At 28.4% G+C, this 24,347-nt stretch overlaps 1 protein-coding gene and 1 long non-coding RNA gene across 2 annotated transcripts in view; one reads left to right on the top strand and one right to left on the bottom strand.

Annotated features, from left to right (window-relative positions):
* The window catches only part of LOC139425140 (uncharacterized), a 44,052-nt gene that overhangs the window by 8,123 nt on the left and 11,582 nt on the right, over window positions 1-24,347 (bottom strand). The gene's annotated exons all lie outside the window — the stretch shown is intronic.
* LOC107439942 (WD repeat-containing protein 86) overlaps window positions 7,933-24,347 on the top strand; it is an 84,450-nt gene continuing 68,035 nt past the window's right edge. Inside the window, exon 1 of the mRNA XM_071178472.1 lies at window positions 7,933-8,031. The gene's annotated coding sequence lies outside the window, so the exon portion shown is untranslated. The remainder of the gene's footprint in view (window positions 8,032-24,347) is intronic.

Raw genomic sequence — 24,347 nt, 5'->3', positions numbered from 1 at the left:
ATTTGAGTTATTTTTTTATTAAATCTGAGTTAAGAGGAAACTGTAAAAAATATTATTTTTCAACAATTCTCCTTTTTTGCAATTTATATAATCAGATAATTTCCTAAGAGTCTTGAAAGTAAGATAAAAACAAAACATTCCAGTTAGAGAAGAAGTTGTTTAAGTTAATATACCATTTATGAAAAAAAAACTTTTTCTTTAAGCAAAATGTCTTGGTCTCAAAAAAATGATCAAATAATGTTTCATTTAACTTCTTTAATCTGAAGATATGTTTTTTCTGAATTTTGATCATTACAGATGGATTTAATTATTTGAACTTTTAAAAACATGTGCATGCTTTTAAATGTTTAAAAAATGCTTTTCGTCATGCAAAAATGTTCAGAAAGACTTAAAAATGTTTAAAATACTAAAGAAAAAATAATAAATAAATAAAGATAATAACCGAAAAAATTGATAATAGATGCAAAACATTACGCAATATGTATGATTATGTGAAAACATGTAAATATACATTATATATGTATTATGCGAAAACATCTGCATGTTTTATTGTTAAATTGATTTTGTTTTACAAACCATCCAAAGAGTCTTAAAAATACTTAAAATAATGAAAAAAATAATAAAATAAATAAATTAAAATATTAAATGCAAAAATTGAAAATATATATAAATTAATACACAGTAAAAAGACTAAGAATATTTTTGAAAAGTCTTTCAAATTGCAATAATGACCGTTATATGCTATTGGTATAGTTATTAAGAAATAACTTTTTTAACTAAAAAATAAATTTTTAAAAGAACAGCATTTTTTTTTCCAAAAAATATGAAACACTTTCATTTGCAAGTATTTTAATGAGGAGTAATTTTAAGTAAGAGTAATTTTAAAATAATATTAAGGGAGTCCAGATTAATTCCTACAAACTTTCTTTTAAAAAAAAAAGCATTTTTTGCCTCTCAATTAGAAATAAAGACTTAGTTTCCATTTCCCCATTTACTTGGATTCAACATTTGTGACCTTTAAGGACGTCTTTTATGTATGTTTATCCCGAAAAACCAGTTTTTAATAAGAGTTATTTAATAAGAAGGGGTCTTATTGAGGAGAAAATTCTTCACAGGCTTGTCAAAATACGAATCGCCTGGTCTGTTAAACTTTAAGTGTACCTCTATCGTCTTCTTTTTTCGTTCCTCCGATATTGTATTAAATGTTTATCTTTTTTTTTCTTCAAATTTTAAATGATATATCACAAAAACTATAAAAGAAAACCTTAAATTTTTTTTTCGTATTAATGCTGTGATATTTTTTTGTAAACTATCTTAATTTGCTTTTAAAATGTTGAAAAATAAATTTTAGTTTTTAATTCCCCTGTTTAAAAAGAAACAGTAATTACGAAAAATTACCAAGTACATATTTAGTTTCAGAACTTTTTTGAATTTCTCTAAAAATCTAAGAAACAATAATGCTGAAAATAAACTAAAAATATTCATTTAAAAAAACACTGTTTTAAGTGACATCAAATATTCAAGGCATGACTTTAAAAAACAGTTTAAGTTTCTTTGTAAGATACATGTTTATTTTTTACATACATGATTTAGACTAAGTCTCAATTTTGCTACTGAATAAAATGTTTGCATTAACACTAAACCTCATAAAATTGCTTTTTTTTCAAACATTTCAAAAATTTATACTACACCGTACAAATTTTTAAACTCCTATATTTTTTTAATAAAATCATTTCAACATTTTAACCACTCTGTTTTATCTACAATATTGTTGTCTAACGAATTTATAAGATCGTGTCAATCCCTGCAAAGTTGATACCGTGAACCATAGACCTCATGACTAACCAAATGGGCCCTCAAAATCTTTAGAAGCATCCTGCATCCTTCTTAAACCAAAATTCCAAGATGCCTGACTTTGGATTGAGGTAGTTGCCCATTAATCCTCTGTGCTCAATCTGAACTATTTCAATAATTGAACTGAATTGCCTTAAACCTGATAAATAATCTTTCAATAGCCTAGTTGTATATGTTGTTTGTCACCATTACCGATTTTGCAATAATGCCATTTAAGGGTGTTTCCCTTTGACATCATAGCTAAAGATTTTCCTCTGATTATCATCGAATAAAGGTAGTGAAACATTTTCGATTAGTATGTCATTTAAGATTTGATTGATTTTCGGTGCCTAATGTGTCACTTGTTATACTTATTTATAAAAAAAAGATCTTTAAACCTTGTTGTTTCAAACAATAGAATTAAGTTGCTCAATTATATTCGCTGTTGAATTAATAACCAGTTTAAAATGGAAAGAAAAAACTCAGTATCTTAAAAATACTGGTAGGATATTTCAATACAATACTTGAGAATAAGGAATATTTTTTTTTGGGCACTAAACCATTCGGCTTAGTCGCCAAACTCTGAAAACTCACCGTTAGCAAAACCAAGTTAGCCATATGAGTTAGTCAATGGTAAATTATCCTGACAGGGCACCACTTATGCTAAATAATAAGAGAAAATTTAGGTGATTAATGTTGGATATATTTTAATTTTTTTTTCTAATTTGAAAACTAATATGCACCAACACATTTCAAAACGCATTATTAATTGCCTTTATTTGGATTTTGCTTAAGAAAATGGCGTCTTCTTTAAGATCTTTTAAAGTACCATTTATTGCAACATTTGTTGTTGAACCTCATAACCCACGTCGTTTATATCTTGCATAACTTATCGTCACACAATAGCCGTTTCTTAAGTCGATTATGCTGAATGCATTCATAAAACCCTCTACTACGAAGCTTATTAGGATAAAAAAATCTTTAAGTAAATTTAATACGGAAAAATTTCAATTTAGCTTGGCTTCATTGTTTACAACTCATTGCACTCACGCACTTCTCAAAAAACGTTTGTCGCTTCTATAACATGGATTTCAGCAGTGGATGTTGCTGTTGTTGTAGTTCATTTACATCGATCTACAGCTGCACAATGGGCTATTGGCAACGGTCTGGGAAGTATTCGTGAAGATGATCAGAAGACATGCCATCACAATTTTGATCCTCCACAGAGGGGATAGCACCCCAGCTTTGCTAGCCCGACGACCTGCACGCAAAGTCGAGCACTTTACGGTAGAACAGTTTAACGAAGACCAATACCGCACACCCTCGGTCCCTACACAGACTGATCCAAGTGGTCACCCACTCGCACACTGACCGCAGCCAGTGATGCTTGACTTTGGTGATCTGCTGGAAACCGTGGCTTAACAATCAGTCCACTGCGGGACATTTCAACAGTGGAAGAAGTACCTACAACCTGCAACTTTAGATCCTGTAAAATGTCATAACGTCGCTATTGTACCTGTTTCTGAATCCGTCTTTTACTTTTGCTAATTTTGGAAATTCTTTCTCTTTTTAATGTTTTTAGTCAATGTATGTGAATGAAAGTGATTTAATATTTACTTCTCGCGTACAACCGAAATACTTGACACTCTGCATATCAGATTGAGTAGCGTTACCATTTTCCACTCTTTGACTAAAATAATTTGTCACTCTTTTGCATGCTCTAGCATTCAACTTCTGCATCAGTAAATACATTTCTGCAATGTTTTAAAAACTACATCTGAAGTTCCACTACCGCACTTCCCAAGATGTTAATTTTTAAACTGTGTTTAGATTTTCACTGAATGTTAAATTTTTAAGAAGTTAGTCTTTATTATCTTTCATAAAGCCGTTCCATCAAATGAAATTGCAAACAAACAAAACTCTCCCAAATTATTAAGAAAATCCAATTCCCTTACTAAATGTTATTCTAACAAGATTAAAATAAAATGAAATGCATATTTCACATCGATTAAAAATATGTAATTTAACTAAATCAGACAGATTTCATTTTTAAATAAGCCTTAAAGGATTAATTTACTTCCAACAACGAAACAATTACACTTCTCCAATTGTCTCAATGAAATGAGCACAAATGGAAAGAGATAAAAACATATTTCATTAAACTAGACATTTTACTTTAAAAAACGCGATTAATTTGATTTGATAGATAATAAAAGCTATTTTCACTGAAATTTAAATCTTATTTTCTTAAAATTAAGTTGTAAATATTTTAGATGCTAATAAACCTGTCAAATAAAGTGAAAAAACTACTTAGTTCTCTTCATAAACTAAACATAAAATGACACTTATATCCAAGATATAAGATTGCCTTGAGAACGCTTGTAACATATATTTGAGAATGTTAACAGCTTAATTTGACAGGAGAAATTGAAGAAAGGAAAGTTCTTTCGTTAGCAAAATTAATTATATACAGAATATTTCTTTTTTTAATATAATGGTTACTTCTAAAAAATCTGGAATAGAAATAGTATTGCATATTTACTTGAAATAATAGAAGTGTTTGCAGTTATAAATATGTTCAGTGAGTATTCTATTAAATAAAATAAGATTTATACACCAGATAACTTAATTAATTCATAAATTTGCTGAAAAAATAAATGTTGCATTGTATATTAATTATTTTACAAGTTACTACAAAATATTTCAAAAAAAATTTTTCTTACTTATTTGAACATGAGCTCTCATTTGAACATGAACTCTCTTTATTTTAAAGCAGTTTTTTGATGGCTCCGTCGTAATATGAAATAATGATATTTTATAAATAATATGCTAATTTTATAACTGCTTTGAGTTTTTTTCAATTGTTGTTCAGGACTCTTAGGTCAAGTTTAGAAAATCTAACGCCAGCACTGTCTACGCTTATTTTGAAAATGACGTAAAACGTCAATTTGGAGAAAAGACACAGTTTTGTAAAATTGAAAAGAGTTTGTGGTCGAATTTTTTATATCTAAAATTTACTCCAATTGTAAAAATTTGCAAAAACTGATAAAATAAGTCAATGACTTTGACGATTTTCATCTAGGTGTAGAAATTTTGGGAAAAAAGTTTCGCCAAATTGGCATTTTTTAAAAAAGTTCAATAACTTTTTAAATATTTAAATTATTTATTTGTTTATTGTAATGCCCAGACAATTGATCATGGCATAATTATTTATATATCATCATAGCTANTTCGTTACATAAAACTATTATTGTCTTATGCCTTTTAAAGTAAAGTATATTAGCTGGAACTAAACAGCGTTAGTGATATCAAAAATCAAACTAAAAACTATACATTTATCTGTACAAATATGCAGAAGAAAACTATACATTTTCAAAATTTTAAACACATCATCTTGATGTTAACGAAGTAAAATATGACATTGAAATCAATCATCGCTACTCTATCTTTTGACCATTTTCTCGTACATAATATAAATTACAAACTACCCAATCCAAATAATACAACCAATTCCTTTTGTAATCCATGACTTTTATTGAACAGAAGCGAAAGACCTGATCAATCGCTAGATCATAAAAATATTGTATTGAGATAAAATCTTTTAACGGCATCATTCATCATCAGTTTCAAATTCCATTCATCAGTTCCGAATTTCATTTTTCTTCCTCGCAAGGGCAGGAAAAGACGTGTATTAATGCATTAAAGGAAAACCACTATTACGAGAGAAAAGAATTCTAAATAAACACAAAAGTAATAATAGCTCAGTTTTAATTTTAATAAAAAGTTTCCACTTTCAGAAATAATACTCTCACGTTTCGTCAAAAATGAAAAAAAAATTCGTTATATTTGAGCATTCATTTCTCACAGTGTTGAACTACATTAAACGAATTAATAAACTTTAGATAATGATAATTCGTTATTTTTTTTCTAACATCCAAACTTTATCTAAAATCTTGTCTTCTTGTGCATTTTTAAATATTTTAATTGATGGCATTGCCCCCACTATCAGTGTGTATATTGATGTAAGTGAAATCGTTTGCTTTCACTTCATTAGTAAAAATACCTGAATACGATTCTGATATTTAATTAATCTCAAATAACACAATATAACTAGTGAAACCTGTCATATCGTTTCATTTTTATTTATTTTAAATTAAAACTGTCGCTTAAGAGCCTGTCCAATTTTAAGCTTACGACTACCAATATTAAACGCCGTAGCCTTGTTGCTTTGAACCCAATCCAGAAGACAAGGGAACTCTTGGATCAAGTATTGGAAGACAATTGCCATCATGGAGAACTTTTTGATGGAACTAACCCGCATTTGCGTTACATGGTGAGGAAGACCACAAGAGCCTCTTACGGTTAGCCTGACGGCAAATAAACTCTAACGCATGATTCGTCCGCCATTGATTATATTTCACGTCAGCAGTGTGATCAGTGCAAGCCGAATGCGGATTCGTATCAACATGCCATCGTTGTGATTCCAACCCGGTTCACCTCATTGGAACGCGAACGCTCTATCCCCTGAGCCATCGCTGCTCAATAATCTTTAAAATCTTTAGTTCTAAGTTGAGAACGATTTACGATGTCGGAATAAAATAATCTGCGTTCAAAATGAAACTTTATTTTAAATCTGGCATTCATCAAACTTTAAATTTCACAAAGCTAAAAAAAAAGTCTAATAGGAGCTTGCAATTTCAACATTTTAAATTAAGACATTCCTTAGAAGAAAATTACCTAAAATATTCCGTTGAAAGCAAAATAGAACAAAATGAGAGGAAAGGTAGCTACCCTTTAACCAACTCCACCCTTAAAACTTAAATATTTAAACCAGCAATAAATCATTTTGAAAATGCACTTTCATTTCCCTACATGACAAAATGAATCTTTAATAACGAAGCAGAAAATTGAGATTCCAAGTTATAATCTTCTTGAAATGCAAGTTGGAAACTCCTTAAGTTCAAGAGTAATCATTAGAAATTCAAGAGACATGTGAATAAAGAATTTTACTCTCACTTTTGTTGTTTGTGTTAAAATATTAAAAATGTTTTCGTACATTTTTACCTTTCAATTAAGATTTAATTTTACAAAATTGCGGAAAAGTGTATTTTATTCATTAACACTTGAACTAAAGTCAAGTTTCGTTTGAAAACAGGATCCGATTTGAATTCATAGAACATGTTGATTATGTTTCTAAAAATATATTCTACTTGTATCATTTCTTTTAATGTAAAATGCACTTTAAATAATTTTGATGTATAGTTTCAACCATTTTTCGTGTTGAATTAAATTTGAGTTTTTAGAGTGTATGTAGTCACATTATTTATTTAGATTAGCCAACCAAGTAGCGATTTTTTTAGTTCTCGCCAAGCAAGTTTTTGAAATCTTGCCAAGCTAGGTTTCCGGAAGATATTTCCGGGTGATTATTTCGAACGTCTGATCACACCACCAAAATTCTTAAACCTGATTGGTTATTCGAGATGTATACCTGCGCGAAAGTTGGATTTCAGAAAAAAATAGGTAAAAAGGTTTATTTTATCGCCATTTAAGCTTCAGATCTCTTGTTGTTAGAATTATCGTTATTATTTCTTTTTTTGAGTAAAGATAAGTTATTTTTTATTCTTTTAAAAAAATATTTTAATAAATATGCAATAATTTAAATTGGGTTTTCTTGTAATAATTTAATTTTTTTCTAATAATCAAAAAGCAACGTTGATCCCTTGAATAATCACCAACTTGGCGAGATTTCAAAAGGTCCCCAAAGGGTGGGCTATTCTAGGATTTTATCTTTTTTTTTTATTTGTTTACTGACAACACATATTTTCATGCTCATTAGAATCAGTATAATGGCTTCATTACAAAAGCAATTCGTTTAAAAAACGAGTGCATTTTCAGTAATATATTCTCACTAATTTTATCTAAATTTTTTTATTTTAACAATTTTATGTAATTTTTTGCACGATAACTACAGTTCCATACTTAAAAATGTATTTAGCTTACCTTAACAACAAAATGATGGCTATTATACACCAAACTTTCTGCAAAGTAAACTATCTCTAACAATTATTGCATTTTTCTTAAAATGTTGATTTTTCTCTAGGAATTCGTGGATTCAATTGCTAAAAGCCTCTTTCTATTGTCTCGCTTTTTAAATGTGAAATTTGCGGTGTTCAACATTTATTGCATTTTTCTTGAAGGGTAAATTTTTATTACTTTAAATATGTGAATTTTGTTTAAATAAGTATCATTCTATTGTATCATTCATTTTATTGTAAAATAAGCTGTTCTGAACATTTATTGCATTTTTTAAAAGTATTGTCTTGATTTCTGTATAATTCTCAAAGAATATTTCTATTTTCTCGTTTCCTTAAATGTAAAATTGTTTAATCGAACATACATTGAATTTTCTTGAAACTTTAGTTTTGTTTCTTAGAATATGCGAATTCTATTACTTAAAGCATTTCTCTATTGTCTTATGCCTTTTAAAGTAAAGTATATTAGCTGGAACTTGAACCCTTATTTTTGATCCTTAGAGCATATGGATTTCAATACTGAAACTATATATCTATTGTTTCTTTCCTTTTCAAGTGAAATAGGCAGTACTGAACATTTATTGCATTTTTTTAAAAAGTTGATTTTTATGCTTGGAATAGGTGGGTTTTTTTCCCTTTTTTCTTTAAAAACGTATCTTTTTATATACTTGTTATTTTTATTTAAAAATATAACCAATATGTGTAACGTTTTCTTTAAAAATTGGTTTGAATCTATGAAAGAGGAATTTTTTGCAAATAAATTTTTTATAGTCCCTTTTTTTTAATANTTACTTTTGAAAGAGCTATCGCTATTTTTGTGATTTTTCCTTAATTTATGATAACCAGTGTATAATAATTCTTTCTCAAACATTATTTAAATTTTTCATGTCATTTAAAACACCTGCAATATTTTAATGCTCTAACAAAAAGTCGATCAGAATTATATTATTTTTTGCATATCCGAAATGAAAATCTAAGAAAAATCTACAATGAAATAGTTTTTAAAAATACATAAACATTTTATAATTTATCTACTAGTAAAACACTCAATAATTTCAGTAAAACTATTTTTTTTCGGTTTTTTTGGGGAGAAATACTCTAAGTGTTAAATGATAGCATAAATATTCAAGTAAATAAACATATTCCATTAAACAGTTAAGCGTACATAGATGATTTAATCAATTTAATCAAAGTAAAAGTAATCATCACACCCTATACACTGAAGAATTTTATTAGTCAAATAGTCCAAAATTCCGTAAACAATGTTAGTCCAATTGCATTGATTGCTTTTTATAAATAATTCAGGCTCGTAATATTCAAAGGAAATAGGCTTGTATATTTCAAATGAAACTGTCCAATTTAAGCATCTGACAGCGTGTGCATTTTTAATTATATGCTGCAGTGATCAAAACTGTTTTCTAATTTTTTCCTTTAGACAATACATTAAAAGTATTTTTTTATCTTTTTAGTGGCCAATAATGTTCGATATAGAAATTTTACATGCATTAATTTTGTAAATATTGTTTTTAAGTAAAAGCATTTTGCGTATTTTTGATATAAAGTTTTTACAAAAGTAAAGCAGAGGGTATATTGATATAAGTGAGCAGTTGCGAAAAAATTGTTGTATTTTATAAGATTATTTTTAAAAAAATTGTGACCTTGAATATTATTCAAAATAGTAGTTATCTATATATATATTTTTCTTACACGGCGACAAAAAAAACATTCATTACAACTCCCCAAATGGCAACGCTAGAAAATCGACCAATGATTGCCTCTAAAATTGTCACATGCCAAATCTACCTGAGATGGCTCAACATTTAGCGTTTTTAAAAACGGAAACTGAAATAACCAGAGAGAGCATAAGCTAGGCAGAAGTGAGTAGTCTTTGTCGATAGATCTCTATTTTAGTATTTCATCAAAAGCGCTTTTTTCACGAATTTATATGTTACGAATTTATTTGACGATCTTCGATTTATATCACGAATTTATTTGTTTAACTAGAATTTATTTGTTTATGCCGGTTTTTCCATTGCAATTCACTTATTTCAATTTTTAATAGACTTAATTATAGCCAAAATTTTAACCTTTCTAAAGAGATATCAGTTTTAGAAATTTTAGATTAAGATTTTATACTATAGCACATTTCTAATAGGTTTAACGAATTACATGTAATTTATTTAAATTCAGATTTATTTTAATGACTTAGTATTTACTAAAAAGATGTAATTTTTTTTAAAAAAAAATTTGTTATATGGATTTGAATGATTGATTTGAATTCTTAGAATTTTGCGTAATTGCAATGTACTTAAGTTAGTAGTGAGCGAGGCGAGCTTGGTTTGCGAAGCAAACCATATAAGATTGCGTCGCAATTTTCGGGGGTTGGCGAGCGTTAGTGAGCTGGGGGCGCAGCCCACTAGTATCTTTAATTATGTTTCTGATGTGCTGGCCACTGAGACAATAGGCTATAGAACAGAGTTCACAGTAAAGCAACACGCTATATTGTTTTTGTACTTCAGTTTATTTAGCGAATTTACTGAACTCAAATAAATTTCAGCTATAAAGTGCACTGTAAAAAATAGTTTTATATTAAAACTATCTGTAAAATTAAGAATCTTCCTTTAATTCTTGGTGCAAAACAATCCAAAGTATATGAAATAAGCATACAAAATTCTTATCAAGCACTTGTAGTGAAATTAAAAAATAAATAGAAGTTTGCCAGTTACTATAATAATAAAAAAATGATCCGAAAAATTCTGTAAATTCATTTACGTCACCAGAGTTTCGTTACATAAAACTATTGTTTAATCACGTATTCAACAACAAGAATAAGAGTAAATTAAAACGATCTAAAATACTTCATTTAAGAAATAGATTTAAATAAAACGTAATTTTAATGGATTTTACAACTTATATAATTTAAGTCTTACTTCTTGATTCCTAGGTGCAACTCTTAACTAATTTTATTAATCAGGCTAATAAATTGTCTGTTGGATCAAATTGGAAAAGCGAGTACATATTTAGCAAGCAGAAATATTAGGCATTCGACTGATTGTCTGAACAATTAATTGCAAAGGAGAAATCAATTGTCATAAGATATCTTCGGTCGATCGTATACGTGATATTAAATCGCGATGCATAGCCATTGAAGTAGAATATTATTGAACATTAAATATGCTCGCAATGCAAAGTAATTTCCATTTTAAAACGATTGAATTTCGGTAGGAAATATTTAAATAAAATTATACGACAGAATTTTTGTACTTAAATATCAAATAATATCATAACAATACTGAACTAGATGTTTATTCTATAAAGCACCTATACGAAAACCGATGAAATTTCTGAATTATATGCCTAAAATTTGAGTTTTAAGCTGGTCAGAAATAAATAGTTATAAGCGAGATGCTTGTTAAAAGTTTTACATTTTTCTTTAAGTAAATTAATTAATTTACCCATGTTATAGTAATTTCAAGTTATATTTTAGTTCATATAATGCTTAATAGTTTAATCAAGAAAGAGAGGTATTTTAGAGGAAACTGCAAAATAAATTTATAAAATTAATGAAGATTAACCAGTAATGCTGTCGATCAACAGTAAGTTCGAGAATTAAATTATTTAATTCTGTCATTGATGTATCTTCAAAATCCTTTTTAGGATAAAATTCTGTCTCTGTTATTAATTACTCTCTCTGTTGTGTCCCCGAAATTCATTCTAAAGTGAAAGGAAATTATTTAATTTTGCTTCTGTCTTGTCTACAAAATTCTTTCTAGAATGAAAGGAAATTGTTTAGTTCTATCACCGTTGTGTCTCAATTCTTTCTAGAGTGCAAGAAAATTATTAAGTTCTGCCGGGGATGTGTATCCAAAATTCTTTCTAGAATAAGAGAAAATTATTTAATTCGGTCTCTGTTGTGTTTCCAAAACTCTTTCTAGAGTGTGTTAGCTTTTACATTCTTTTATTTCCACAGACAGACAGAGACAGACGATAAACAAAAACATTAATAATAAGAAAAAGTCGTTTGGTTGCCTAGCAACCAGCTGGAGTTGCAGTTATTATATCGGCAGACGATTTAAAACAATTATTAAAACTAACTGTTTATTGATGACGGAACAGAGTGAAGGGAAATTATTTAATGTTGCCTATGTTGTGCCATCAAAATTCGTTCTAGAATGAAAGGAAATTATTTAATTCTATCACTGTTGTGTCTCAATTCTTTCTAGAATGTAAGAAAATTAGTTAAATCAGTCTCTGTTGTGTGTCCAAAACTCTTTCTTGAGTTAAAGGAAATTATTTAATTTTGTCTCTATTGTGTCTTTGAAGTTCTCTCTAGTGTGAAAGGAAATTATTTAATTCTGTCTCTGCTGTATATCCAAAATTCTTTCTGGAGTGAAAGGAAGTTTTTTAACTCGGTCTCTATTGTGTCTCCAAAATTCTATCTAGAGTGAAAGGAAATTTTTTAACTCGGTCTCTGATATGTCTCCAAAATTATTTCTAGTGTAAAAAGAAATTATTTAATTCTGCCGCTGTTGTGTCTCTAAAGTCATATTCAGAGTGAAATACTTAATTCTGTCACTGTTATTTCACCATAATTACAAATTTAAATTAGTGTTTGTCTGAAAATTTTGAATATTTCGGGATATTTAAAAGTAGTAGGATAATTCGTAGGCTTATTGCATATTTTAACAATACATAAAGAAAGTTTCTCCGTTTATGTAAGGTTCAATATCCAAAGAGCAAGCGAAGCAATCCGATAGGAATTGCGAAATCAGGGACAGTGGAAGAGCGAGCACAGTGCAAGACCAATTAGTACTTTTTATGTTTGATATAAAATAAAATGAACTTAAAATTCATTAAAAATAATTTTTTTTCAGCTACCTTATTAAACCACAGAACTTTTTTCTTATTTTTTTCATATTGTATAAGAATTTAAGCAAAAGGTTTACAAAGAAAAACTAACGGAAAATATTTTAACCGTTTTTACAAAGCATTTAATTAATATTTACATTTAATTTGAATGATTCATTATGAAGAGACTCATTTCAATAAATTTCCTACAATCGTATGCTTTTTCAAGTAGTGAAAAAAAGAACAGAATGTTAGACCTTTCTCAGAACGAAAATTCATATGTAAATAACCAAAAGAATTAGAAAAACATCAAATGCGAGATGCTGTACCTGATTTACATATGTTTAAGCTCAGGCGTTTATTTAAAGTCCTAAGCTAATTAAATAATACTCTTCAGAGAGCTTCATTCTATTTATTTTAAAATGTATTCAAAAAATACAAAATGTCATTAAAACTTTATGACAAATTTCTAAAAAAATTTCAATGGAAGATTATATAGTGGAAAACAATTATCATGAAAGAAAGATAAAATGAAAGATAACTTCGAAAGTTTTTCGTGTATTTGCATAATAAGAATTGAATTTATTAATCACTTTGTAAGATATTATTTTAATTTTTGAATTAAACGATTTTCGGGGAATTTTTTTTCTTTTTACAGATTAAAATAACCTTCAAGCTTATTAAATTCAAATATAATGATTACTTTCAAACTCAAGTACTAAAATAACATATTTTTGCTTTTATTATTTTAAATTAATAGTTAAATAAAATCACGCTTGAATTTAAATAGCTTTTTGTATTGATTAATGAAAGAAAGCCGAATGATTGTTCTCTTACAAAATTATTTCATCCATGACCAAAAAGGGACATTTCTTAATAAGATGTATAGCTTCAAAATGTTCTTATGTTAAAACCTAATTTGAATTAACTAACTAAGATGAAAAAAAACGTTTCTCAAAATTAAGAAAAAAATGTTTCATAATAGCTCCGAAACATATATAGTTGGATTTGAATCATCATGACAAAATTATACACCATCCTCAAATCTGAAAAAGTTCAAACTTTATTAGTTTATTATCAAGTAATAGGAAGGCAATCTGATTAGATAAAAGTTACTGCTTTTACCTTAATTTCAAAGTTATTTTATAAATAAAGAAAGTCTTTAGACTGGTAATCAACAATTTCCTTCTATGCAGCCAGATTAATTTATAAATGAATGCGGATCTTAAGAGCTGAGCATGTCATTGTACTTAATAAGTACATAAGATTTTCAAATTTGGCTATGTTTTTTACGGAGGTAGACACTTTTTTGCTTAATTTTGAGAAACACTTTTATATATTGTATGAGAATGAACTTGAGATATTCCAAAATAACTTAAATTTCAAAAATATCCAATTCTTTTATCGGTTAAAGTAATAATTAAAACAGTATTAGAAAAATAAGTATCACTACAGTGGAAAAAGAAATGGACAAAAAAGTGGTTAAGCACATAATGTTAAAAAATACCTAGAGATATTTGACCTTTTTCTGATGGCAACTAAAAATGAAAAAAATCAAATTGATCTTAAATGGAAAAGTTTTGAAGAATTTGCTGAATATGGCACCTACAATCAAATACCTTATGCATATAATTGCCTAAAAACCCCAAGACACAATCAGACACAAAATCGTATATATTTCTGATACGTGATAAACAAGATGCAACTCACAAACCATTATTGTCGGATAGATTTCAGCTAAATTCGATTAACCACAAAGTCACAAATTATCAAGATTATTGGCGTACGTTTTTCTTCTACTAGCAAAAATCATACGAACATTTTTTTTAAACTAATAACCTGCTTTTTTCGCACATTTGAAAAAAAGTGTGATAGAAATTACCAGAATATGGTAACATTTAACGCATTTTTGGTGCTATAAGAACATCAAAAAGCTCGGTAATTTTACCGAATCGCTTCTGTTATGAGTTTGCTAAAATTAATAGTAAAATAACGTTTTCTAATCTGTGTTAAAATTTGGTAAATTGAGAAATGTTTGGAAAATGGAGAATTGTATCGAAGCTCTTTATTAATGAGTATGACAAAGTTAACAATGAAATGTGTTTTTATAATATGTGGCAGCATTTAGAAAAATTTAGTAATTTTATCATGATACCTTAGAGCCATAAAAATCATTTATTCGGTAAAATTTGCTTTTCAGCTTTGTACTTTTTTTCTAAGTGAGTAATAAGAACTATAATTTTAAAAGCAAAGTTTTTTGATAATCCATTAAAATATCAACGGAAAGATTAACAAATGAAGGGTTTAAATAACTCCTACTTTGGTTTTCAATACCAGAATTATAGTTTCTTTTACCAGGAATGTCATTGCTATACGGCACGGTAAATTTACCAGATTTTTTTCGCCGTATAATACTTATTTTTTTGTGTCTAATCCTGTGGGAGATTTAAATATCATTAGGAGTTTGTGTTGTTCAGAATTTGTCCCCGAAATATTTTTCTTTATTACATTTTGTTTTGAAATATTGCATTATACGTTCAAATCATTCCGCATTTCAAGAACTGAATAACCTGATATACCAATATTTTAATAAAATTAACAGCAAAGGTGATCAGGTTATACTGATCAAATTGCTAAGGCAACCTAATATTACTCAGTAAGAATTGATCTCGGAGACGACTGGGCGTAAGTTTCATTCACTACACCAGGGCTCGAAAAAACTCAGAAATTTTACCTGTCCCCGAAGAAGGCTTGTCCAACAATGTACCCGTCCTCCTTTGAAACTAACCCGAAGCTTCTAAATAAATAAAAATAAAATTTTCTCTTATTTATTACTAACATTTATATAAATTGCTCAATGAATTAGTAGTTACTAGGATTACATTATATAGTAAAATAAATACTAGGTTACTAATAGTAAAACCTAGTATTTCTTTTATGAAATAATTTATTTCTTTTATGAAATAATTAAAATGACAAAGGTCAAGTTATCTGGAATGTCAATTTATCCGAGGGTACTGCGTTTTCTAAATGAATCGAATATGACGTTTGCCAGCTCCACAATCAAACCAATAATTAACAGAGGTTTCTGCACAGAAATTTGAAAGGGATTTCCATTTAGGTAGATGTTCATAATTGCGTTTAAGGCTTCTTGTCTAAGACCAGTACGTAATGTGTTTTTTTGTAAGTTCATTGCTGAAAAACCTCTTTCAACAGCTGTAATACTCCCAGACAGAGAAAACATCAATTCCACCATGATCAGTATGCTGCTGTATTTCTAGATTAGAGGATCATTTTAGAAGTGAGGCGCTAAACTCTTGTAAGATAACAAAAATTGAAAATGTATCACGAACATTAACGGGAAAATGACCGTCCTCGCGGACGTTGGATTCGAGAAATTTGTTGGGAATTTTCGACCACCCAGGACGGGCGATTTTCCGAGCTCTGCACTATACGATTAATAAGATTAATTTATCTAACAATAATTATTTTTAACCAAGTATTCGGATACTCTGATGTTACAAACCAAGCAAACCTGCATCAAAATTATGCTTGGAATGTGAACACTTCATTCGCTTCATAAATTGTAAGAGTGGGTGGAAAAAGTCGACACGTTTCATTTGCTCAAAAAGAAGACGTTATTTTCAAGACTTGCCAGGTTTGATGGATGACAATAAAGCAGATTTAAAAATGAAAACTCAAAGTTTCCAACCCAAAAAGGGAAAATATTATGAAGGTTAAGAAAGAACTGGATAAACAGTGATAGCCGAGAGGCAAATCAGGGAAGGATTTTGTTGATATGTGCATTGAAGATGCTGTAGCGTAACTACCACTACAAATATTAAATGCCAAATCACTAGTATATAAGACATATTAACTTGATTCCATACCATCGTGAAGTACCTTAGATAGATGAAGGTTAACATGGTCGATAAGAGCATTCCCTTTAATGCTACTGAAAATGCAAGCTCTATTGAAGGGTAGTGAGGAGCTCATGTTTTTAAACAGGGAATCAGCATTTACAAGAATAAAAAAAGTTCCAGACCATTAAAATTATAATCATTAAATGAATTAATAGTTTTGACAAAGCTGGAAAAAATTTTAGCGTTATAATTGAATTTATGTGCTACGCTTAACCCATTAGCAGTAAATAGAGGATTTATCAAATTCTTGATGCTGGATATAAAATGTACCTTTGATTTGAATTTCATAAAACGTCGGGTCTGCACGATGTTGCCAAGGCTGTAGTAGACAAAGTAAGCGATAAACACCCAAGATATTTCCAATATTAACAAGATCTTTAAGAGACTTAATTTTAACTTTATTAACAGGACTAAAAATTTCTTTAAAACTACATCGGGACAGGATATTAAAAATTTTGCTGCAAAAAGGGGGGGGGGAATGTAAAGTAATAAGCTCACTGTCATATGTTTCTTGAAAATATTGAAGTAGAAATAAATAAGCAAATAATAACAAACTAAGCCTAAATAACAGTATTGATTAAATTAAGTTAAGGCAGTTAAAAAGGAAATATATCTCAAAAAAAGTAAATTTACAATATATTCGCACAGAGCACGCTTCATTTATTAATAACTGCATTAGATAAAAAAAAAAGCTTATATTGGTAAATCAAACAAAGTCAAGTTACGGAAATTTTTTTTAGAATTCAATCTAAATAACTAAGCATATTTAAATAAATTAGCTTAAAACAATTGAAAACTGATTAAATCTCGATAAATAGGGTAGATTTAAAATGTATACGTACCATTTATTAAAAATTTTATGAGATAAAGAAAAACTTATTCTTGTGAATCAAATAAAGCTAAGTTACGGGATCTGTAGAATTTTATCTCAATAACTTAAAAATTAAAATATATTAATTAAAAAATTAAATTTGAGTAAACTATACGTTAAAAACACAACAAAATTAAGTAAATTTTAAATAAATTCCAAACAAATCTTATTTAAAAGGTATTAGATTAACGATAGCTTATTCCTGCAAAATTCAATCAAATTATTAAAATTGGATTATAAAATTTAATCTTAAAAACAGAACAAATTTTAATAAATGAACTTGAGCAAAACGAAATGAAAGTACAATATATATTTTAACTCCACAAAATAAGGTTTATTAAATGTGCAAATTCAAAACAAATTCCATTTATTGCTAAATGTATTAGATAAAAGAAATCTCATTTTTGTGGATGAAATACTGTCAAATTATAAAAACTGCATTTGCTGGACCTAATCTGAATAACAAATGAGTTCTGTCAAAAAATCTGCCTAATTAAAACTAAGTCCTCGCAAACTTTGCTTGTGAAATATAAAGCATAAATAAAAACTTGAATATTAAAGAATATTTCATACGAATAGTATGAAATATTTTGCGCTTTCAAGTGCTCTGTTTTCCTCATTATTATAATAAACAAAATTATTTTATGACTAAAAATGCACAGAGATAGTAAAACAACTGCATTTTAATTACTGCTGAGTCCTTTTTTAATGAGTTCCAACTGATCGATATATTTACTTCCTTAATTTGTGTTTGCCAACAAAATGAATACAAATTATTTTTTGCTCATTTACTCGCTTGGTGGAAGTAATGTTTTTGTTTAAAGTATTTAAAGGCATAATACAAAAAGTGTATATAAATTCTTTTCCAATATACTTAAATTCCATTTTCGCTTCAAGAATGAAGAAGTGATTTTTTAAAACTGGCAGGATTATATTTAAAAAAAAAATTTATTATGGAATTGGAATAATAAAGCATGGTTTAGGACCAACCATGCAAGTAAACTCTTTTACTTCGGATTTCTTTTCTTAATTAGCATTTTTTAGATCCTAATATTTCCTCGTGCAAGGTGAAACTAAACTATGTGCATAAATAAAATTGCTTGAAAATAAAAAATCCATTTAATGAAAATTATTTATGTAACAGACCTTATGGCAAAAAAGTATTAAGGCTAAGCAAAAACTTTTAATGCTACTGGTTTCCATTTTGAAAAAACTTTGCACAAAGTAGAAAGTTAAGATTTATAAAGCATCAAAAAAATTGATTTATTTTTTTAAATCTTTTTTTTTGTGTAGAAAATGGAGAAAAATAAATTTCCAGTATGAATCTATATCCGTATAAACAATAAAAAACAATTTTAGAATATTGTCAAAATATCTTTTCCTTCGTTTGAATTTCATTACCCTTCATAAAAGGCAAAAAAATACTTTAGGGACGCCTTTTGAGTTTTTTTTTTATCTGCCTTCATTAGTTACATTACATTTAATTCTCCGTCAGTAATGTTAATTTTCGACTTAAGAACTCATAACTTAACACATAAGAACAAAAGTCTAACACATAAGGATCCATAAATGTTTTGTAGTTTATAAGTTATTCTTTTTTGACGGTCATATTAGAAGCAGAACAAAGATTTAAAAGAGTTTTAAAGTGTGTATAAACGCACTATCCTGATGGAAAGTATACCCGTTAGAACAATGACTTCCAACTGGTACTCCTTTGATACCTGTTAATTTTAGAAAGATTTGCTTGCAAAACTAGTTAATACAAAGAAACTACTTTAGATAGTTACAGAAAAATATTTCAATATTTTATATAGAAGAAAAGTAGGGAAAAAACAAAGTTAGGGTTCATCGGAAAAGTTCGTTTTTCGTTGAACCCATAATACAGTAGTAATTTGCAAATAAAGCCATTTTCTATTCAATTTAAAGCATGATAACATTTATATAAGTCCAAGAAATATGCCAATGAATTTGAACTTAGCACCCTATTAAGAATGCAGTAAATTTAAAAAATATGTAGTTAAATTTTTTGAAACATTGAGCCAATCCCTACGAAATCTGGTAACACTGATACGTGCAGTACTTTTACTGAACAAATAATACAGTAGAAATTTGCTATCTGTTCAATTTGAGTTATTATAAAGTGTATTTAAGATCAGAAAGTACGATGATACGTTTAAACTTAGCACCATATTAAGATTGCAATAAATTTGAAAAGTATTGTGGTTCAATGCATTTAAATATTTCAAATATTGAGCTAATTCCTACAAAATCTGGTAATACTCGTGTCCCCAATATTTTTACTGAGCAAATAATGCAATAAAAATTGACTATTAAATCCATTCTCTGTTCAATTTCCACCATTACAACGTGTATTCAAGTTCAAGAAATACGATGATACATTTGAACTTTGCACCATGCTACGCTTGCGGTAAATTTGAAAAATATTATGGTTCAATGCGTTTAAATATTTCGAACATTGAGTTAATTCCTAAAGAATCTGATAGCACTGATGTGTGTAGTATTTTTACTCAACTAATTCAAGTAAGAATTCCTAGACTCGTCGATTAAAAGCACGCCAATTTAGTATTATTAATAAGCGTTTGACAGCTTTTATTATATACTATAATGTTTTCATAAATTTATGCAAAATACGGAATTCATATTTTAATAGAGATTAAAAATTTGTCGTTTTAAAATCAAGCAAATTTGTACACGGAGAAAAAAATTCTAGTGTAATTACAGTACTGTATCGTAATGGTATTCCTGATTAAAAAAAATACATAATGTCAGTTTATAGGACCGAAATATACACTATTTAAACTTTTTAATTGGTAGCAATGTAGTTCATATATTAATGGGTTACCAGAACTTCTGGTTTACAAATCATAATTATTATCGCCACACATTTAGTAAAATATATAAGACTGAAAAAAAAACTAAACTCAGTGGCACGACAGCCCATAGAGGGCCAAGGCCTACTGTGCCTATCTCAGTTTTCTTGGTCTTGGGCTCCGGGGTGCAGGAGAAGATGTTCCGGTCTGGTGGTCAGCCGAACACGGAACTCTCAGTGTTTAGTTCCCAAGCATGCTTGGTACTCATTTAAAGACCCACTGAAGGGATGAAAGGCTGAGTCAACCTTGCCCGGCCCGAGGATCGAACCCAGGACCTGTGGCACGGGAGCGCTACCACTCAGCCACCGGGCTTCAAAGTACATAAAACAGAAAAGTGAATAAAACCAGATAAATGTTTGAAAGTATCATGATAAAATTAGTCACCTCATTTACCAAATTTATCACTTATTATAAAACCATATTTTATAGTTAATTTTACCCAAACTATTATGAAAACGGTTCGGTAAAAACTGCCGAGCTTTTGGGGGTTCCGATAGAGCCAGAAACACGGTAAATTCTATAGTTCTGATCATATTTATCTCTCAGTGCAGTACCTTAACCTCAAAAGGACTCACGCATTTATTCAGACAAAATGCGCAACATTATCTTTTTTATAAAGAATTTTAGCAATCAGATCGAAGCTGTGGAAGGGGTAAAGGTTCTTTTTTTAAGAACAAAAAATTTTAATTAAGCATAACTATTGACGCATTAAGAAAATAAAACTGTATCTCATTAGTGGCAAAAACCCTTTAAAAATTTAACGTTTACACTCCCGAATTACTGAAACTAAAAGATGTAATAAACTGTGTTAATGAGATTAAACATAAAAATAAAACAGAAAAAGAAAAAAATTCTTGTCTTGTATTTCTGTTAAATTTTTCTGGAATTAAACAAGCTGAAAAGTTTTTCTTTCCTTAAAGTTTATTTTAAAGTTAATCTGAAGAGCGCTATTTTAAGGCTTATTTTTTCTAGAAATTTGATCTCTCTTTACTCAGTATTAAAATACCATTCATATTCATAAAGCGGAAAGGATTTTGGCACGAAAACGGGTAAATTTTATTTCAACCTCAGATGCGCCTGAAATATATTTCATGTTTTTTATTTGTCAATTCGCCTCAAAAATGCAATAATGGAACAAACTTACTCTCGACCGCTCTCCAAAACAAACTATTGAGACCATATTTTTTTCAAATTCCATCTGCATAATTTGAGCATCAAGAACTCACATCCTTTAAAAAAAATTTATGCTTGTTCGAAAAAAAAACACGTTTCCCTGCCTGTTTCTTCAATATCGCTTAACTTTAAATATCGTCTGCAATCATTTATAAGCATGTCTAAGTGTCTAATAATAAGTCTTCAAATAATAAGTCTTCAAATAATTATCATCATATCGTTATACGTTAATATGGGACCAACAAATCAAAACTTATTGTTCTCTCTTCTTTATTTGGTCCACAAATTATACAGCAGACAAATATCATGTTATTGGTATGCCATGTGACAAGTTTTAATCTGTTAAGAATGTCAAAATTTATTGGAAAAGATTGAGAGTATCTTTTATGACCGACAAATTTTGTAATCGCCTGAGACTGATCATCCAATATATTGTGCACCTTTTGGTACAACTTATCACTTAAAAATTTCTATTTTAAGATATTTTCGTCTGTATGAAAATACCTACACATTTTCCCCATTGGTCGAAGTTTACAGAAAAGCAAAAGGGTAAAAATATTAAAAATTAAAATTCAGCATTTTTATGCAATATTAAAAAACTAATTCATTAATTAAGGTTCTTAAATATTTTATCAGGTTTATGAGTTTATTTTCCTCTAATTTGCATATTTCAATGTGAAATTTCTGTTTTCTTTCATAATTTTTAACTCGGGTCACAGGAGAAAAAATAAAAGGAAAGGGATATTGGACCACGTTTGCAAATTGTTCAGAAAATCTTTTATGAAAACATTTCCGGTAAAAACATTAGAATTTTTATGTAGGAAACACATATTTGTGTGGATTTAACTGTCATGTAGTACATTTGTAGAAAATTGGAAAATACTTATCTGAAAGCAATACTGTGGCAAATAATGATGCTAGACAGTCGCCTTTGAAAATATAGGAGTATTTCTGTACAAGTGCCAGAGAGAGCAGGAGTTCAAAACAATATTTCAAAGCATGCCGTCAGTATTTTTTTTCATTTCTATGTTAATTTGTACTCTTAACTTAGTTACCAATATTTTCAAATTATTATTACTAAGAAAATGAGGCAAAGTTAACTTTAAAAAAAAAACGAAAGTTTTATTAATTTATAAGTTATATGGATTTAGTCGCAGAACTGAAACTTTAAAAAAAGTTATAATAAATATCGAAAAACTAGTATTAAAAGCATTATGCATTTGTTTGATTTCAAGTTTGGTTTGGTAAGGAGTGTGAAAATCAGACAAAGAAATACAATCAAAACTAATGATCAGTAGCCAATCTTCCATAACTTAAACTTTTTTAAAAAAACTCGTTGTCTCTTCAGTGATTTGGTGTTTTCTCTTAATCATGTGTCTCATCATCTATGATATCCACCCTCATCCATAGTACCAAAACGGTAGTCTGCCTCTCATACTACCTTCTGCGTATTTTTTGAATGGTAGCTATTTTTTTTTACTACCTTCACTACCAGAACACAAGTTTTGATTTATCAGCTTAGTTTTTTCCTAGGGTAGGAATTAAAAACTTTATTTATGAAGACCTTTTAAAAATGTTAATCAAAGTTCCCGATATTTCAATGAAGAAAATATACTGATATTTCAGTTAATAATTGTAAATGCATCTTATACTTCTTGGAATTTTTATTAAAAAATATCTGGGATTTTTGAGAAGTATTTCACTGAGTGGAATGATAATGAAAATGAAAACTGGTCTTTATAATGAAACATTTCTTCCCTTATAGAACCGAAAGAAATGTATACTAAGTTTTTTTCTTTCATTTAAAATCTTACTTCGAGAAACATTAAATGAAATACATCGACTGGTTTTCCAATCAACTTCACTTTTAGTTTTATCAACATAATCAATTTCTTGACTTCTTTTAAGCTAAAATATTTCACTATAATTGAAAAAGAAAGCCTAAAACCGCTCATGTAGGAGTTTCCTATAACGGAAAATATAAGTAAATTTCAATAAAATATTATATTTTAAAAGAAGTATTCATATTTATTCAACGTATATAAGTCTACAAATTAAATAACTAAAATAAATACATTTTAACCAATAGAAATTAAACTTTCGGTTAAAATTTAATTTTACTCCAAGACATTTACCGCATTATATTTTTATTATTCCTTTATTATTTTACTTTGTAAGCTTTACAAATCAAACTCTTTATTTTCTAACTTTAAAAATGTTCCAGTTACTATTGGAATATATTAAAACTGTAACAGATCAAAAGAAAAGGTTTTTTTTTTCCTATTTCACCATCCCGTTATGGTTAAATTCAATTTCTAACCACCCAAGAAAAATGATGATATTGTTTCTCATAATCGCATTGCGATATATTTTCACAAAAATATTTTTGTTCTAAAAACAAATTTACTTTACACATTTTTTTTCTTCAATTTTTACTCAATGAGCCTTGTACGCGAGATCTTTGAAATGTAAAATAAAACTCGATTTGTATTTCGATTTAGGAATGACATAAGACAATATAAGATCGGCATTATTACAGTATAGAACAAAATACCATGAAGATATTTTACAACTTCGTTTTTTGAACTCCTTGGTGCATATAATGAAATTACATTTTATTCCAGACCTTTGGTTTTATAGGCTGTTTTCCCTTTTAAAAAATATATTATGATTGCAAGGGTTTTGAAGAACTTTTTTTTTACTTTAAAAATACAGTTGATTTATAGATTGGAACCTGAAAATTATTCGCTTCGTCAATTGCATTTTAAATCAAGTC

The sequence above is a fragment of the Parasteatoda tepidariorum genome, chromosome 3 (genome assembly GCF_043381705.1).
Source record: "Parasteatoda tepidariorum isolate YZ-2023 chromosome 3, CAS_Ptep_4.0, whole genome shotgun sequence".
Taxonomy (NCBI): domain Eukaryota; kingdom Metazoa; phylum Arthropoda; class Arachnida; order Araneae; family Theridiidae; genus Parasteatoda; species Parasteatoda tepidariorum.
Note: the sequence above shows the minus strand (reverse complement) of the source record. Positions and strands in the feature narration are given on the sequence as shown.